We start from the raw sequence: 19,338 nt of genomic DNA on the forward strand, positions 1-19,338 counted from the left end.
TTGACTCCACAGGGAGGAGACCATGGAAGTTCAGAGTCTGGTACTTCCCTGGACTCTATCCTATGTACTTGATCCCTGCTGATTTTAATCTGTATCCTTTCCCTGCAATAAACTGTAACCACAAGTAAAATAGCTTTCAGTGAGTTCCCTGAGTTCTTCTAGCAAATTACTGAAACTTGAGGGTGGTCTTGGGGGCCTCCGAACCTGCAATTGGTGTCTGAAATGAGGGAAGTCTTGTGGCAACTGCTCCCTCTAAATTTTGCAGTTGCCCATGCCTCTCCTTCCCAGTCCCTGCACTGGGGCCCAAGCTCACCCCCTTCCTGGGCTCCCACCCTTTCATCATCCACAGACATTTCCCCACCAAATTTCTTTTGTGTTCAATCCCATCTTGGTGTCTCATTCTCAGTGGACCTGAATGAACATAGGTGGTCTGTGAGCCACCAGCACTGGAAATGCAGATCCTGAGCTCTACCTCAGGCCCGCTGAGCCAGACTCTCAGAGGTGGGGCTGGGGATCCACCCTGCGGATGACCTGCCCACATGATGCAGATGCCACTGGCCTGGAAGACTGACAGTTCCTGAGCAGCTGCTGCAGTGAAGACTCAGAGAAAAGGCTGCCACCTGTGGGAAGTGAGCTTCTGAAGCACCACCGGGCTGCTGCCCTTGGTGTAACGCTGCGTTCTCGGCAGCAGGGTAGGATGAGTGCAATGACTGTAGCAGCTGGTCCCACACATTAGGCCAGGTGCTTCCTGCCCCTGGCACCCCTACTCCTTATCTGAGGCATCAGTCCATCATCCTCACACTCAGCCTGCTCTTTGGGAGCCCATACTTCAGAACATCTCCCTGCAGCATCTCCGACTATATTCTTTTTCCCACCAGGATACTGGGGCCCCAATTCCTTTCTAGGGCTTCTTGTAGGCCAACGTCACAAAAACTCAATCATTCCAAAGCCTGACAAACACAGGCCACTTCCTCTTTGCATTTCCTCGTACAGATTCCATTTTTTACAATACTTCCATTTATTCAACAAATATTATAGAATACTTAGTACGTACCAAATACATACTAGAGTAATTGAACCTAACCCCTGAGTGGAATCAGCCCAGACACAAGGGACCAAAGAACCGCAGATCTTGAGACCACATAGGTATCTGATCTCGTAACAAGAATAATAAGGTGGCCAGATTAGTCACCTAGAGATTGTCCTAGAAATAAACTACCATGAAATCCAACAGGTGAATGCACTGCTGATGTGATTAAGGTGCCTCCAAAACTCCCCTGGGAGCTTGGTTGGTATGAATCAGTGCTCCTGACCTTGATGACCACATCTCTCATCCTTTCCTCCAAGACCTGAACCTAGATGGCTGAGGACAATAACCTAGACAAACAGCTCTTAACACCTTTTGGATTAGGGACCTCTTTGAGAATATGATGAAAGTTATGGACCCCCTTCTCCATAAATAGCATCATACATGAAAAATTGTGTATACATTCCAAAGAGTTCCATCCCCAGCTCACAGATTCAGCTTCAAGGATGTTTATCACAGCATTACTAATATTAGCAATTAAAAGAGAACACTCTCTCTCTGCTCACACTTCTGACTCCAAATGTTTGTGAAGACCAAATATATATATTTTATTATGTCACAGTAATAAAAACATTATAAATGACCTAAATGTCTAATAATGGAATTAAGTATAGAATGTCCATATAATAATGTATTCAGAAGCCATTAATATATTTTTAAATAGCCTTGCTGACATGGTAAGAGCTAACACATATTGCTTATCCTATGACAGACAAGATTTAAGTTCTTTAATTATATTAACTCATGTGATTCACACCAATACCCTACCAGGTATATTTTAATTTTACCCTTATTTTACAGATAAGGAAGCTGAGGTAGAGAAGTTGAGAAACTTACTCAAGATTATAGCATTATTAAGTGAATCCATTATTAAGTGGATTCATTATTGAATCCAGGAGATCTGAGTTTATAAACATACAAAGGTAGGATACAAAGCCACATGTATGATAAGATCCCATTTTGGTTCAAAAAACAAAAAACAAAAAACTGACTGGAGATCCCCTGTAGTGTTTTTAATATACATCCACAATTTCTTTGATTCTTTTTGTTTCAAGAGTTGGAAGTTAAATCCTCTCCCCTCGAGTGTGGACTTGACTTAGTGATTTTCTTCTAACAGAGTTTGGCAGAAGGAACAGGGTGTGACTTCCAAGAAGGTCATAAAAGGTATTGCAGCCTCCTCTTTGCTCCTTCTCTTGGATCACTTGGTCTGGCAGAAGCCAGCTGCCATACTGTGAAGACACTCAAGCAATCCTGCAGGAAGTCCACATGGTGGGGAACTAAGGCCTCCAGCCAACAGCCTCGTGAGTAAGTCACCTTGGAATCAGATTCTCCAGCCCCACGCAAACCATTCATATCGTTCCTACCTATGAGAGATCCTGAGCCAGAACCACCCAACTAAGCTGCTCCCGAATTCCTGACCCATAAAAACTGTAAGATAATAAATGTCTTTTGTTTTGAACAACTAAGTTTTGGGGTAATCTATTATGCAGCAATAGATGAGTAATACATCCCTAAACTGTTAGCCATAGTGAGATTATGGGAATTTTCATTTTTAATTTTTTGTCTTATCTGTATCTTCAAATTTTTCAATAAACCTATATTATTGTATATCCAAACAAGCACATGTAAAATAATATATTAAAAAGACTAGAAAGAATAAAGAAAAGGACAGCCACCCACCATTCTGGGTTATGGACATCCCATCAATTACAACTACTCTGTGAGACGTTTGACTTGAAACATCTGAATCATCTTTTGCAACGTATGTTCTATTAACCTCACTGGGGATGAAGCTGTGAAAGGAGACATTGTGGCTCTAAAGGCAAAATGGCTGAGCAGAGCAGGTCAACCTGGACGCCTTCCTGATTCCTGATGGAGTAGGGCAGGGTGGAAACAGCCCTGAATCTGTGCCCAAGAGAACTAAGATCTCAACTTGTATGTGGCCTCAGGCAAGTCACAAGGTCAGCAGGTCCATTTTCTCATCTGTCAAATGAGCATTACTTCTGCAGAATTCATTAAATTAGATATTGCCAAATATATACCATCTTAGTCTGTTCGGGTTGCTGTAACAAAATAGCACAGCCTCGGTGGCTTAAACAACAGGAATTTCTTTCTCACTGTTCTGGAAGCTGGAAATCCAAGATCAGGGTGCCAGCACGGTCACATTCTGGTGAGGGCCCACTTCTAGGTTCATAGCTGGTATCTTCTCACTATGTCCTCACACAGTGGGAGGGGCCAAGGATGTCTCTGGAGTCTTTAATAAGGGCACTAATCCCATTCATGAGGGTCCCACCCTCATGATTAAGCACTTCCCCAAAGCCCCTCCTCCTCATACCATCATTTTGGGGGCTAAGGATTTCAATATATGAATCTTGGGGGGACAAAAACATTCAGATCATAGCATTTATATTTATGATTATATGTAATATAAAATAGAAACATTACTTCCCTGCAAGAATGATTCCTGCAACATATGGTTTTGTGAATGTAATACCATGAGCTAACAACTCTTGTTTTTAAGCTTGCTTAGTTAATGCTGAAGTATTTTAAAATAAATTATAGATATCATGATATTTCACCCCTAAATACCCTCTCTAAAAAGTAAGAACACTTTCCTGCCTAATTGCCTGACATTTTGGCCAAACAGCAAGAAAATTCAGCCAATCAGAATTCAGGAATGACTGCATTACCCTTACAAATACCTTGCTTATAAGCCTAGGTTATCTGGATCCTGTAATTTAATGGCAGTAACAGTTAATTGGTTGGCCCTTTGTAAATGAACTGAAATGGACCAGCTGAAATGGAGAAATATCCATACCTAGAAACTTACAATAGAATAGGTTTTACCCATCTACAATGTGAGGTAGGATGCAGCCTGAAGAGGTTACACAAGAAACAGAAGGGAGCCAGAAAGAGACTTCCAGTCCCTGCCAAGTTGGCAGATCAGGAGGGCTGCTGGCTCCCTTTCCCAAATCCAGGCTAGAGAAACTACAGAGGAAAACAGGGATTCCAGGAATTAACAACAATAGCAACAAGGCGTGAGAAGCCCCTGGAGAGATGGCTCAGAGAAGGGCCTGGCCTTGAGCCATTTCCTGTACACCTCACCAGACAAGCAGCCAGTGCTCCCAGGGAATATGTGCCCCCAAACAGGGCACTGTCACTCCTTCAGAAGAAAAACAGCAAACTACACACGCTGCTATCTGAAGAAGAAGCATTAGAATATGAACAAACAGAAAAACATCTAAAACAAGACAAGTAAAACGAAACAGATAAGACAGAAGTGATATTAAACAAAAAATTTAAAGAACAAGTAGAAATGTTATGTATGAAAACTCTAATACTGAATAATGGGCATAGGTCCAGGTGGGGTTGAAACAAGACCTAAGGACCAAGCCAAAGAGATAACAAAGTAGACCTGGACAGGGAGACTACGGAGCTGATTCACCACCTCCCATCCTTCCCCAACCCCAGTCTGGCGTTCGCCTTGAGAGCTTTCTCATTAAAGGGGTTGACAGAGAAGCTGACATCCCTAATCTCTGGCACACTTGCTCTGCTCTGCTTGCTGTCATTGGACCTGCACGTTGGAGGTCCCTCTCCCTTCTTACCTGGCCTTTTGGCCCAGTGACTCCAGGTGAAATTTCTCCCTTCTGATGCCCGACAGGAGGGACTGGCTACATAATCTGTGGGTCCCAGTGCAAAATAAAAATGCGAGGCCCCTCGTTAAACAAATGATTAAGAATTTCAAGATGGCAACAACAGAGCATTAAACCAATGGTACGGCCCTTCTGAGGGTGGGTCCCTGTGCGACTGCTCAGATTGCAAGTCCACAAAGCCTGCTCGGCCCACAAGGTTTGGGGGCTCCAGGGCAGCCCAGCCCCACCCTTGCAGCTGGGAATGCGTGGATTCCACTTTTGTCAAAATCCACCCCAGGCCATCTCTCCTTGCAGCATTCTGGCCAAATCTTACCAGAAAGTTTTGCCTTTTCTCACCAGAGTCTTCCCATCAGATGAATAACCTCAGAGCAGCAGTTTCTTTGGGAACCTCTTGAGGCCCTGAATTGCTCCCAGGCAAGCACTCCCACCCACTCAACCTCCAGCATCCAGCTACAGGGGTAGGGGGCTGCCAGCAGCCATTTTGGGGCTGGGGGGATGGGGTGTCACTACTAAAAAAGAAAAAATTAGGGCTCATCCCTTCCCTAGGGCCATCAGTTCATAAAACTGCATTATCAAAAAAGCCACCAGACGTAGAAAAATTTTGAGTCAGGCTAGGAAATTCTGTTTATCTGCTGACTGAAAAAAGTAGAAGGACAGTGAGGTAGCTCAGAGTCATTAAACCCCATGGTAAAAACCTAAGGGTTCTGGCATTTTTCATCCTTTCAGTGGGTTCTGATTGGGGCAGATGGGAAAGCCTGTGCACTGAGGGGGAAGGGAGGGTAAAACATATATATCATAAAGTCTAACCATTTTAACCATTTTTTAAATGTACATTCACACTTGGTGGTGCAACATCTCCCCTATCCGTTTCCAGAACTTTGTCATCATCCCAAACTGAAATTCTGTACCCGTTAAACAATAATTCCCCATTCCCTCTTCCTCCCAGCCCTTGGGCCTCTCTATTCTACTTACGGTCTCCGTGAATTTGTCTATTCTAGGTATCTCATACAAGTAGAATCATACAATATTTGTCCTTTTGTGTCAGGCTTATTTCATTTAACATAATGTTTTCACTTACTATACACGCTGCAGCATGTGTCAGAATTTCATTCCTCTTTATGAGTGACTAACATTTCATTGTATGTATATATCGCACTTTGTTTATTCATTCATCTATTGATGGACATGTAGATTGTTTCTACCTTTTGGCTATTGTGAATAATGCTGACATGAACGTTAGTATACAAGTATACGTTCAAGTCCCGGCTTTCAATTCTTTTGGGTATATACCTAGAAGTGGAATTGCTGGATCATATAGTAATTCTGTGTTTAACTTTTTAAGGAATCACCAAATTATTTTCCACAGCAGCTCCGTAAGTTTTCATTCCCACCAGCACAAAGGCTCCAATTTCTCCACATCCTTACTAACACTTATTACCTTCCAAGTTTTTTGTTTTGTTTTTTGTTCATTTTTATAACAGACGTCCTAATGAGTGTGAAGTAGTATCACACTGTGGTTTTGATTTGCAATTCTCTACTGACATTAAGCATCTTTTCACGTGCTTATTGGCCATCTGTGTATCTCCTCTGGAGAAATATCCAAGTCCTTTGCCTTTTTTTTTTTTTTTTGCGGTACGTGGGCCTTTCAGCGTTGTGGCCTCTCCCGTTGCGGAGCACACGCTCCGGACGCGCAGGCTCAGCGGCCATGGCTCATGGGCCCAGCCGCTCTGCGACATGTGGGATCCTCCCGGACCGGGGCACGAACCCTCATCCCCCGCATCGGCAGGCAGACTCTCAACCACTGCGCCACCAGGCAAGCCCCCTTTGCCCATTTTTGAGTTGCATTTTTGTTGTTGTTGCATTTCGGAGTTCTTTATATATTCTGGATATTAATCCCTTATCAAATACATGATTTGAAGATATCTTCTTCCATTTTGTGGGCTTGCTTTTCACTCTCTTGATAGTGTCCTTGATGTACATGGTGGGGAGGTTTTTCAAGAAATAATATTAACATGGCAGACTACTGATGCCTAAAAAGGGTGCAAGATATTTTTCATTGGTCCCCCCCAACCCAGATCCACTCTCCAACCTTTCCCACCCTGCTTCCGTCACTAGGTGGCTGGCTTCCAGGTACAGCAATGTAGGGGTCCCTTGCCCTCTGCTTCCCAACTGGGTTAAGTCAAGAAGAGACATCATCAGGAGACCTGCAGGGCCACAGGTTGCCTGTACCTCTACCAAAGATGACAGTTCCTGTCAGATGGCTCTATGATTTCCAGGTCTGGTAACTGGCTCACCCTCATGCACCTTAAGGCCTTTCACATTTAGGTGCAATAATGGCTCCCTGCTAACCCTAGCCTACAGATACTGCACCATGCATGTCTGTTTCCCTTAACCCTGAGGAGGGGAAGGAAACCTCACCTAGGACCCTCTTAGGGTCCCTGGTTGGGTCTGAAAATTAAATGGACAAAGACAGATTAACAGGAAAAAGCATACAAATTTTATTAAAATTTTACATGTACATGCGAGCCTTCACAAGAGAATGAAGATATGAAGAAGTGGATAGATCAGGAAGCTTTTATACCTTTTAGACAAACAGTAAATCTGTCAAGATTTGAGAAAACAATGGGGTTTGGGCTTGGGGTAGTCCATAGTGAAGAAGTATCTAGGAAGATAAGGGCTAGATTAACAATATTTGTTTGCACAGATTTCTCTGCCCCCAATTCCCATCTCTAGTGATAAGAATGTTCCTCCTGGTACAGGGAGGGTACCTTTCACGTGGGAGTTCAAAATGCCAAGGTGTCATGTTTTAGGGTAGCTTGTCCTGAACCCCATCCCTGCCTACACCTTTGTAAGCATCTCCTTTCTTAAACTCTCCTCAATTACTCCACTTGAGCATTTCCTGCTGGAACACTGACTGATACAAATGGAAACACTTTAGAGGCACTTTAGAGGCAGGAAGACCACAGTTCAAGTCTTGGCTTTACCACTCAATAACCACTCAACCACTTAACCACTCAACAACCTCCGACAAGTTCATCTCTCTGAGCCTCCTCGTCTAGCAGGTGGAGAAAATGACCCTTACCAAATAGGGTTGTTGGGAGGATGGAAAGAAAGAGCAAACGTGAATACCCAGCATGCAGTATATGCTCAATAAGGGCTAATTCCCTTTCCTTTGCTGGACAAAGCTGGTCTTTGGCCCCTCTCCCAGCCTCCTTTTACTTCCCTGTTCTGCTGTTCTTATGTAGAGCTCCCTATCTTGGTGCTTCACCACGGGTCTGGTCAAGTCCTCACAATCTAGATCTCTTCCTTGCCACCTAAGTAGCCCCCTAAACAACCTCACAGACCCTCGTCTAAACCAGCACACTCAACTGTCCCATTCCTTTAGAAGTCTTCCTGCCTAATGGAGTGGGTGAAAACATGTTTTCCCAACAAGCTCATCCCACCCCTTTACTCATGCAAACATGATAGTCCCAGGTAAGAAACATGCATAACTCAATTAAAATTCCAAACTCCTTGAAGTATATGTAAAGCTGAGAAGAAATGCTCAGGACACTTGGCTAGAATTTCTCCCACAGTCTGGCCCATTACAACTTCTGAAATCCTGCCAGACGTGTACTGGGATGGTGGGAGGCAGCACAGCAAAAAGCCGAGACTGAGAATGTGGCCTCTGGAGTTGGTCGTCCTGGGCTTAGATGCCAGCACCCCCACTCACTAGCTGTGTGACTTAGGCAAAGACCCAAACCACTCTGATCCTTAGTTTCCTCACCTATGAAATCAGGGTATTCATGGCAACTTCATAGGACGAGGGTGCTGATTACATAAAACAATCAACTGTAATAACAAAGTGCTGAGCATGGTTCTGGGTACGTGATTCACACTCAATAAAATCTAGTTATTTCAATTCTACTCCACACTAATGTACTTAGAAGGATCACAGGGCACAGTGGAGGCAGGCACTACAGGCAAATGTTTTATCATATTGTTTTTAAAATGTTTCTTTTTTGTTGTAAAGGTAATGACTATTCATTGTGTAAAGTTTGGAAACTATGAAAACATATAAAGAAAAAAATAAAAGTCACCTGTACTCTTACATACAAATACAACCACTTTTCAGTGACTTTCCTTCAGGATCAATATACATTTATTTTCTTTCATGTGTATTTGTATTCACAGTTGGGTAGTTTTTATAAACCAAGAATTTTTATACTGATTTATCACTGCCACGACCTTTCCCCCATGTCGCTGGTCTTCTAAAACATGATTTTTAACTTAAGCCACATATTGGTTTAGTTGCACATACATCTTTAAAATCACGTACTGTATAAAATAACACACTAAAGTAGAAATACGACTTTCTTCCACTCTCACATTTCATGACATAATGTATTCAAAGTTTTCCCATGTCTCTTTCACATTTAGTGTCTCTGTCATCCCCTGAGCCACTTTTTGAGTCATCTCACAGTTTTCTGTAGTACATTACCTCCTCTTCCATCTCAATTGTTTCGAGTTATAGCACTTTTTGAATCTACTTGCTGTTACTGGAAATTTTATCCTAAAACACAAGTAGAACAGTTAATTCTACCTAAAACAGTTCTGTTTTTCTTTTTAAATACAATGTTAAATAATAGAAGGTAGATTTTTCATGTGCCATGTGATCTCTACAACGTAATTATTTATAGTTTATTTTTCAAATGTTACCTTTCTAACATTTGAAAAAAAAACTATTTGTATTATAAATACAAATCAGTATTATATGGACATGATACAATAGCAAAAGAAAAGGTGATTTTTCACTGATTCAAAATTTTCCTTCTTAAGATAGAATGTACTTAATCTGTCCCCTATTAATGGATATTTAGATTCTTTTCCATCTTTCATGGAGTTTATATTTGAAATGGCTTGGAGAAGAGCTGGGAGAGAAAAAAAAAAATCAAGATCCACTTCAAGCGATAACCTCTATTTTTGACTGTTCTTAGCAGCATCCTGCTGACCTCCTCCTACCATCTTCAGAACTGATGCTCGTTGACTGTCACTAGTACTCAGGGGGCTGAAGCCCCAGGCCCAGGGATAGTTCAAGGTCAGAAAAGGAGCGGGTCGGGGGCAGGGCAATAATTTGTCAACCAGCTCCGCTTGCCCCCTGCTAAACTCCAGATGCCCCGGGAGCTGCCAGCCGCAGGGATACAGCCCAGCAGGGGATCTGGTCATCAGGCAGATGCCCAAGCCTACACATCCCCGAGTTCCTGCAGGCCAGTGTCCCACCCCTTTGCCAGTTCCTCATTTTATATAAATCAAGGTCTCAGGCCTCCAGGGAGTCACCAACTGAAGACAAGTCAGGACTGAAAAAGGAAAGAGAATTAGAACAGGGATAGTCAAGCAGAGGCCTCTGGCCCAACAACGTGACATCTAGGATTGGAATATCCCAAGAGACAAATACACCATTGACAGGGGACTATCAGGGACACTGACAGTTGATACTCTGGAGTCTGTCTAGTGGAGTATAGAAGGAAACAGAGCATTTCTCTCCTGAAAATTCCCCCCAGTTGCCTAACACCTCCAGAATCTACGCAGTTCGCTTTGCCAAAGTCATCCAAACTGAGTGGCAGGATGAGTTTTTCGTGGCGATTGAGCATTTAGCATGTTCAGAACCAAGTGAGAGTCCAGAAGCAGCTGAGGAAGTTGGGTTCTGCCCAAAGGTGTGCTGGTAAAGGTTTAACAACAGGCTCTCATATGTGTGGGGTTGGGGGAGCCGGAGCCCCAGCAGTAGCACTTGCCAATTTCTATGGTGTGAATACTCCCATCATGGCCAATTTCCAGCTATGAACATGATGTCATTGAATGCAGAGTTGTAAAGAGATGTGCATTATATAATATTTCCACCATACAGATACAATAGGCAGAAATAACCTCAAGAGCATGGATAATAGCATAACAGAGTAAAATAGTTACGATGTGATAAGTTTTATGCATTTATTACCTTTCATTTTAATATAATTTACTTAATTATAAGCTTACATAATTTAATTTTTAATAACACGTGTTTGACGGCTTGCAAAACTTCTGAAAATCAATCAGCTTTCATGAGCTGGTACGAGACAGCACACCATTTTGCCTTTCACCCTCCCCTATCACTGGCATGTCTTTAATCCCCACTTCACTGTAGAGTCAGGACAGCAACCTTGGGCAGAGTGAAAATACCATGTTGAATCTGAATGGCATTTGGACTGTTTCCTCATTTCCCTACTTCTCTGATGACACAACCTGTATTAGTCAGGATTCTCCAGAGAAACAGAAACAATGGGATATAGATAGATGGTAGACAGACAGATACACAGAAAGATGAGACAGAGAGAGAGAAGAGGAGATTTATTACAAGAATTGGCTCACATGGTTATGGAGGCTAAGAAATCCCACAACCTACTGTCTGCAAGCCGGAGAACCAGGAAAGCCAGGCAGTCTGAGTCCAAAGTCTAAGGCAGTCTGAGTCCAAAGGCTTGAGAACCAGGGCAGCCAATGGTATAATTCCCAGTCCCAGGATGAAGGTTTGAGAACCAGAGGGACACTGTTGAAAGTTCCAGAGTACAAAGACCCAAGAACCTGCAGCTTCAATGTCAGTGGCAGGAGAAGATGGACATCCCAAGTCAAGAAGACAGAGATAGAATTTGCCCTTCCTTGGCCTTCTTATTCCATTTGGTTCCTCAAGAGATTGGATGATGCCTGCCTACATAGGTGCAGGCAGATCCTCTTCACTCAGTCTACTCAATCAAATGCTAATCTCTCCAAGAAACACCCTCACAGACACACAGAAATAATGTTTTACCAGCTATCTGGGCATCCCTTCACCCAGTCAACCTGACACATAAAATTGACTGTCATACAACCCAAAACTCCTCTTTAAAATTTGTTTCAGGGCTTCCCTGGTGGCATAGTGGTTAAGAATCCGCCTGCCAATGCAGGGGACACGGGTTCGAGCCCTGGTCCGGGAAGATCCCACATGCCGCGGAGCAACTAAGGCCATGTGCCACAACTACTGAGCCTGTGCTCTAGAGCCCACGAGCCACAACTACTGAGCCTGCAAGCCACAACTACTGAAGCCCACGTGCCTAGATCCTGTGCTCCACAACAAGAGAAGCCACCGCAATGAGAAGCCTGCACATGGCAACGAAGAGCAGCCCCTGTTCACCACAACTAGAAGGAAGCCCACACATAGCAGTGAAGACCCAACGCAGCCAAAAATAAATAAGTTAAATAAATAAAAGATTTTTTTAATTTAATTATAAAACTTGGCAGATGTGCAAATAAAAAATGCACAGACAATAATATAATGAGAATTTGTGATTTACCCAGTTTAGAAAAATAAAATATGTCAAACTCACCTGAAGTTTTCTGTGTATCCTCCTCGTCACATCCCCTTCCCTCCTCCTCAGAGGGGACTACTGGCCTGAATTTGATGATTACCATTCCCACATTTATCTTCATAATTTTAGTACATGGTACATATATTACATAGTATATATGTATGTATGTATATACATGTATGTGTACATATGTTTCTAGTCTCTTTTTACAGATAGGAAAACACAGAACTCAGAGTCAACCTTGCTTGAATAAAAACATCTCTTTTATTAACTTTTTCCTTAAGTGTCTGAAGAAAAGAGCTCACCCAAAACAGCCTTGGTAGTGAAACTGGCCCCTTTATTTCTAGCCTAAGGACAATTTAGAAGGGTGGGTGCACAACCGCCCATTTCAGGACTGGAATAAATGCTAACGAGCAAAGGGGAGTCTTTTCTAAGACTTCCAGATGATGGCCTGTCTTCTGTTTCCCTGTGAAAGCCAGCAGCAGCAGACCATGGTTGTCACTAAAGATACCATCTTCTGGCTTTTCACAGTCTTTCTTTATAAATGCCACTATGAAGACATCTTATTCCATCATATTATTATGGAATCCTTTACTAACAGTAATTTCCGTCTAAGAGGTAAGAGTTTACGTAGTATTTCTATCTTATCCCTTTTTAAAATGACAAATATTGACAAACATCAAGCAGGAAGATGTTATTAACGAAGATTGTCGTAAGCTAAAAATTACAAGAGGAAGATTTGTGATTCTTTATCGAACTTGATTATAAAAGTTTTTATCAAACGCTGTCAGATTCGTAAGCTGGGGAGAGACTGCAGCTTTATAACTTGGACCTAAATGTGCAAGAGCAGATGTAAAATCTTAGAATTTAACATCAGCTTTGAAAATGTTAAATTGAGAGTTTGAGCCTTTTTCACTTTATGAACTGGCACACTGTAGAAAGCAAGGGCTGTATTGATTTCTGACAGAAGAGGCCGTCTCTCAAATGGATTTGAGCCTTTTCATATTCCATTTCACTCTAAAGACACACTTTAACTGATGTCCTCTTCATTTCCATTTAATGTGTGTGACTTAATTGAAGAAGAAAGAAAACAGCTTTACAGAGAAGGAACTCTTCCTGAGAGCCTGTTGGGGTCACTGCGGGGGTGGAGAATATAACCAAGAAAATCTGCTCACTGACATGAAGTTCATGTTGCGGATTTTTTCCCCCAAGTGTTCTAGTTCAAAGCAGATTCAAACCCCTGTCCTTGGGCTATTTTTGCAAAAGCCCAAGAAGAAAGTTGCCCTTTGTGTCACTCTTTAATTTTTTCACCAACCATCCCTCCCTGGAGAGGCCTCCTCGCCACCTCTGTCTGCCCACTTACTTGCCTTTCTGGGAATGCAGTGCTCTCACCTCAAGGTTTTGGGGATGGGAGGAGGGCCTGGTGAGCAGTGAAGGACGACTTCTGGGAACCTGCTTATCTGGGCAGAAACTCACTTTAGAATCAGTTGTGCATGTTATGAGACATAACCAGGGTGGCTTTTATGCTCAGGATTCCAGTCCATTGGTGTCTGTGTAGAGACCCAACATTGGCTGGCAAAAAGGCTAAGCAGGTCTTAGTGTAGCCTGTGATCAAAGGATGTTGGAAAGGAGCCTCTACCCCAAAGATATCCTCTGTGTTAGTTTTCTACGTGTAATTCTGTTACAAATTATACAAATTTAGTGACTCAAAACAGCACAAATTTATTATCTTACAGTTCTGGAGGTCAGAAGTCCGAAATGGGTGTTATGGGGCTAAAAGCAAAGGTAGTGTTCCTTCTGGAAGCTGTAGGCAAGAATCCTTGCCTTTTCTAGGTTCTAGAGGCCTCCTGAATTTCTTGGCTTGTGGACCCCTCACTTCCATCTTCAAAGTTCATCAATACAACCTCTGCTTCTGGCATCACATCTCCCCTCTCAGCTTCTGACCCTCCTGCCTCCTTTATATAAGGACCCTTGTGATTCCATTGACGCTATAATCCAGAATAATCCCCATAGCTCATGAGCCTTAATTTAATCAATCTGCAAAGTCCCATTTCCCACATAAGGCAACATATTCTGGGGACTGGGATGTGCACATCTTTAGGAGGCCATTTTCAGCCCACCACACCTCCCTACTACTAACCTGAAATTATGCCATTTGAGAGACATTCCTTTGGGTCTTAAATTTCATTTGTTTAAGAATCCCTTTTAAAATGCAAACACTCCGCTAACTTCTCTGGTGGTGCAGTGGTTAAGAATCCGCCTGCCAATGCAGGGGACACGGGTTTGAACCCTGATCCAGGAAGATCCCACATGCTGCGGAGCAACTAAGCCCATGCGCCACAACTACTGAGCCCGTGTGCCACAACTACTGAAGCCTGTGCGCCTAGAGCCCATGCTCCGCAACATGAGAAGCCACCGCAATGAGAAGCCCGCGTACCTCAACGAAGAGTAGCCCCTGCTCGCCACAACTAGAGAAAGCCCACATGCAGCAACAAAGACCCAACACAGCCAAAAATAAATAAATAAATGTATAAAAAAATAAAAAATAAAATGCAAACACTCCTGGTAAAGGTGATGCCAAGTGTATCTGAGAAAGACCTGGCCTGCTCTTGAGTTCCCTCTGCCCTTAATTCTGCTACCCAATAAGGCTGAATTATGTTGGTTTATGGAAGCCACCACCCTGGCCCTAAAAACCATGAGACAATGAGGAAAATAAGATGATAAGATTATATAGGTGAATTCATCCCTTAACTGATCAGACAGAGATGGCCAGAGTCACCGTAAAGAAAGAAAACGAGCAGGAAGATCCCTGTGTAACCAGATCAAAGGAATTATTCTGGAATGTCTCAAGCAGAAGCAAGGTGATCCGATAAGGAAGCATGGGAAAGAAGAGGCACAATGCTCACAGGCCCACACGCCCAGGCTCTCTGTCTACCTGTCCAGATCCACTCTCTTCCTTCTCTACCTCACTCTGTGATCTGAGAGGCTGGCCTCTCTCAAGCTTTTCATCTTCCAGCTGTGTTCAGATTGTGGAGGCCACAAGCAGGATCAGGGGACAGTAGGAGAGACAGGCCAGAGTATTTCCTCCCCCCATTCCCTCCCTGCTAGACTGTTTTGGCAATGGCCGTATTCCTCCACCAAAGGCCATGGATCCTGTGGAAATGCTCTCCCTTACAGCTGCAGTTACAGCTCTCTCCAGGTTCTGGTACTGCTTCTTTTTTCACCCTGGAGGTGGTAATTACTCCCAGAGTTGCCAGATTGGAGATAGACTGGGGGTGATTCAACATCCCCTGTTGGTTTTGAGATATGTTTGAAAAGAATCCCTTCTTTAAACTCTCTGCAATTACTATTGCCTTTTGAGTGTGCAGTTTTTTTTTCTTCCTGGGCCTAGTCTGATACCTGCCGTGTCCTAGCACTGCCCCGTTTGACGGGAGCATGCGCCTAGCCATTGTGGCCCCAGACTTTCATGCTCAATGCCATTAAACTCTGGTCTTTACCTAACTCCCCTGTGCCAATTCCGGAAGCCCTGAACAACCAGCTGATACCTTGATTCTTCACGTAGCTTCTCACCCCACGAGAGAGAAGGCACCCATTGGGCTAAAGTCAGCTTAGCAGGTTTGTGTCTTACTATACATTAATAAATCAGCTATTTTTGGTTTATATTTCTCTTTGAGCCATGTTACTGTAGGTCATCATTGTTGCATCCAATCAAACTTGGGGCATGAGAAGACAGAGTGTCTGGACTGGCAAGGCTGGAAACAGACCAGACGCTGGACCACAGGAAATGGCTGAAGGTCAATGCCACCTTGCAAGGTTTCCTGGTAGCCAGGCCTTTTGGTGTCTCCTGTGATGTCTGTCTTGGCACACACTTGCTTTTAGACTTCCACAGCCTTTAATATCCTTCACTGGGCTAACACTGTATGATCCTCCCACAGACTGTTATCAGCTAACACCTTGCAGGGATTATGACAGCTGGCTCAGAGAAAGAACGTGTAGAAATGGGACATGGCTCAATGCCCAGAGGAGGGAAGGAGGTAGGAGGGGGAGAGGTGGGGTGAATCTGAAGCAGGACGAGGCTGACAATAAAGGGGCGGTCAACTCGATTTGTGTTACTTTTTCGCAGCTGTTCCCTGGAGCTCTCAATCCCTGTCCCCTCTGTGGGTCCAACTGCTAATGTTGGCTCTGCCACTAACCACCTGTGCAAACCTTATCTTCTTCAGATAATGATTTCTTCAACTGAAAAAGGAACGCTAAAGATCCATGAGTCTATTCTACATGCATTTAGAATGTTACATTCAAGTATTTTTTTTTTAAGTATATCAGAGCAGCATCTAGTTGGGAAGAAGAGATTGAGTTTAACATGGGTTATTTAGACTTCAGGTTTAGAGCACAGGAGACTGAATGAATTTAGGCTTGGAACCTAGCTCCACTACTTAATGGTGACCCTGAGCAAGTCATTTAACCTCTCTGAGCCTAAGTTCCTCATCTGTAAAGCAAGAAAATGCTTCCCAGCTTGCTCAATTGTAAGGATGATATGAGATAATGTCTATGTACCCCAGACGTAAGCCAGGATCTCATATCCCCCAGGCTCTGCACAGTTACAGTTGAAGAAGACAATTCTAAAACCAAATGGGATTTATGAAGTTTTCTAATCATACCAGCAGCACTCAAAGAACATAAAAGGGGATCCAATTTATAAACCACAGCATAAAAATAATCTTTTCCTCTTCTGCCCAATTCCCCTACCTCTCACCCACCTACTACGTCAGAATCTCAACTCTAGAAATCTCACAAAACTCTCCCAACACTAGACTTGTCAGATTTAGCAAAACAAAACAAACAAGAGAAAGGATGCCCAGTTAAATGTGAATTTCAGATACACAACAAATCCCTTTTTTTTTTTTTTTTTTTTTGCGGTACGCGGGCCTCTCACCGCTGCGGCCTCTCCCGCTGCGGAGCACAGGCTCCGGACACACAGGCTCAGCGGCCATGGCCCACGGGCCCAGCCGCTCCACAGCATGTGGGATCTTCCCGGACCGGGGCACAAACCCGCGTCCCCTGCATCGGCAGGCGGACTCCCAGCCACTGCGCCACCAGGGAAGCCCCAAATCCCTTTTTTTAGTATAAAAATTTCCCAAGCAATATATGGGAGCGTACTTATACTCAGAGATTATTTGTTATTTATCTGAAATTCAAATGTAACTGGTGTCCTGTATTTTATCTGGCAACCCCAACTAACACCCAACCCACAAAGGTTTTTTTCTGCTTTTCATTCTTCCCCATCCCATGTTTGTTATGTAGGTTTGTCACAGCAAAGCCCATTAACAACTCCTGGGAAATAAAAATAGAAACTGGGTAATAAAGCCTAACCTTTCTTTTTTTTCTTTTCCTTGGTGCTTCGTCTAGTTTCCCTTGCTCACGGGGTGCCATATGAAGAGGTCTCGCGCGCGGCACTTCAGACCACAGCTCCCAGTGTGACACGCCTGCACCACCACCTCAGCTGGGCGGGGCTGGGCGCAGAAGCGCTGAGCACGACGTTCAATTCAAGATGGCGGCAGCGGGCCGAGTGCAGAGGCGCTGCACCCGGCACTGCGAGCTGTAGTCTGAGCAGCCCAGCTGTAACAGATCCCGCGAGAACTCGCTTCCCTCCCTGATGATGAGATCGCTATAAAGCAGCCCCACCGGGGCCTTTGGGGAGAGACTGTGGTATAGAGCAGCGGTGGCTAACTTTTTTGGCATCAGGGACGGGTTTCATGGTAGACAGTTTTTCCACGGACGGGGGTGGGGGGATGGTTCAGGCAGTAGTGCGAGCGACGGGGAGCGGCAGATGAAGCTTCGCCCGCTCACCTCCTGCTAGGTGGCCCGGTTCCTAACAGGCCATAGACCTGTACGGGTCCGCGGCCCGAGGGTTGCGGACCCCTGGTCTAGAGCACAAGCTTGTGCTTCTCCATTCTTGGATCCAAGAATGAGGCTTTCCTTTGCTTCTGAACCAAACTCAGTCTATTCTTTTGGCTCCAGTGATACTGGGCAGGGGGGATCCTTATTGGGTCCCAATTTGAAAAGGTCAGTAACAGGTTAACTCACTAAGTTTCTCTCCCTTCATTTTTTTTTTTTTTCCTTCTACACTTTCCCCAGTACCAGCCTTGTCCACAGCAAAGGAAAGCTTTGGAGCTGTCCCAGCAAGAAGAGTCCTTTCCCTTCCCTCCTGCCTCTCCGGTCCTGCCTCTCCGTACCCTGATTCTATATCTTCCAAAGCTCAGTAGCCAGGAAAACTCTGAGAAGTCAGGAGAGAGGAAGAAGCTAACTGTCAAAGAGTAAATTTTTGTCGGGGTTAGGGAGTGAAGGCATCACTCTCACACATTCATAAAGAAGGTACTTAGCCCAGGGTCTGGAATATAGTAAACACAGAGGGCACACCTGCTCTTACCCCAGCTCCTCCCCATGACTGCTACTAGGGAGACACCCTTTCCCACCCACCCAGCCCAAATCTGCAGCCTCGTTCTTTATAGAACACTCTAGGAAGCTTAAAAGCCTAAAAGAGGCCTGCCCATTCCACTGCTCCCACACAGATACTGTGGTGGTCCTAAGTCCCCTGGGGCTGGATCCACACCAACTCACAGTCTCCCGATTCCAGGAACAGTCTCTGCTCTGCTGCTTAGGAGCCCCAGGTAATCATAGCATCACTCTGTTTGCAGGGTCACATGACCCACTCTGCTGGCCACCCAGGAAGTTCAAGATTTCCAAAGCACCCAATGAGCCAGGGGCGCCTTCCAGGACAGTGGCCTTGGTTCTTGTTCCAGATGCTGCAGCCCCACTGCTGCTGAAGACAGTAATGCTCCTCCATTCGGGGCCACCTGAGGGAGTTAAATTCCCGTTACAAAGACAAAGCCCACTGAACTGGAAGAGAGTGGTCCTGAGTGCCAGCAAGGGCCTTGCCTCAGTCCCAAAGGGGTGCCGGGTCCATTAAAGCTTTGCACGGCTGATTGCTCACCTGTTCTTTATTTTCCACTTCACTCAGTGCACTAAACAGTGTCCTGGAGAGAAGGACCCAGCAGAACAAACCAATAAAATTGAACATTTCCCCCTCAATGCTCTTTGAGGCAGACCCTCCAGGCTGACTTCCCTTTTTTCCTTCTAAGAATGGGAATCCAATCTGAGACAGGTCAGACCCAGGGCTTTAAAAAAAAAAAAAATTGCCACCACATTCATTTCCCCTTATAACTACCAGGGGGTTTCTCTACTG

The sequence above is a fragment of the Pseudorca crassidens genome, chromosome 1 (genome assembly GCF_039906515.1).
Source record: "Pseudorca crassidens isolate mPseCra1 chromosome 1, mPseCra1.hap1, whole genome shotgun sequence".
Taxonomy (NCBI): Eukaryota; Metazoa; Chordata; class Mammalia; order Artiodactyla; family Delphinidae; genus Pseudorca; species Pseudorca crassidens.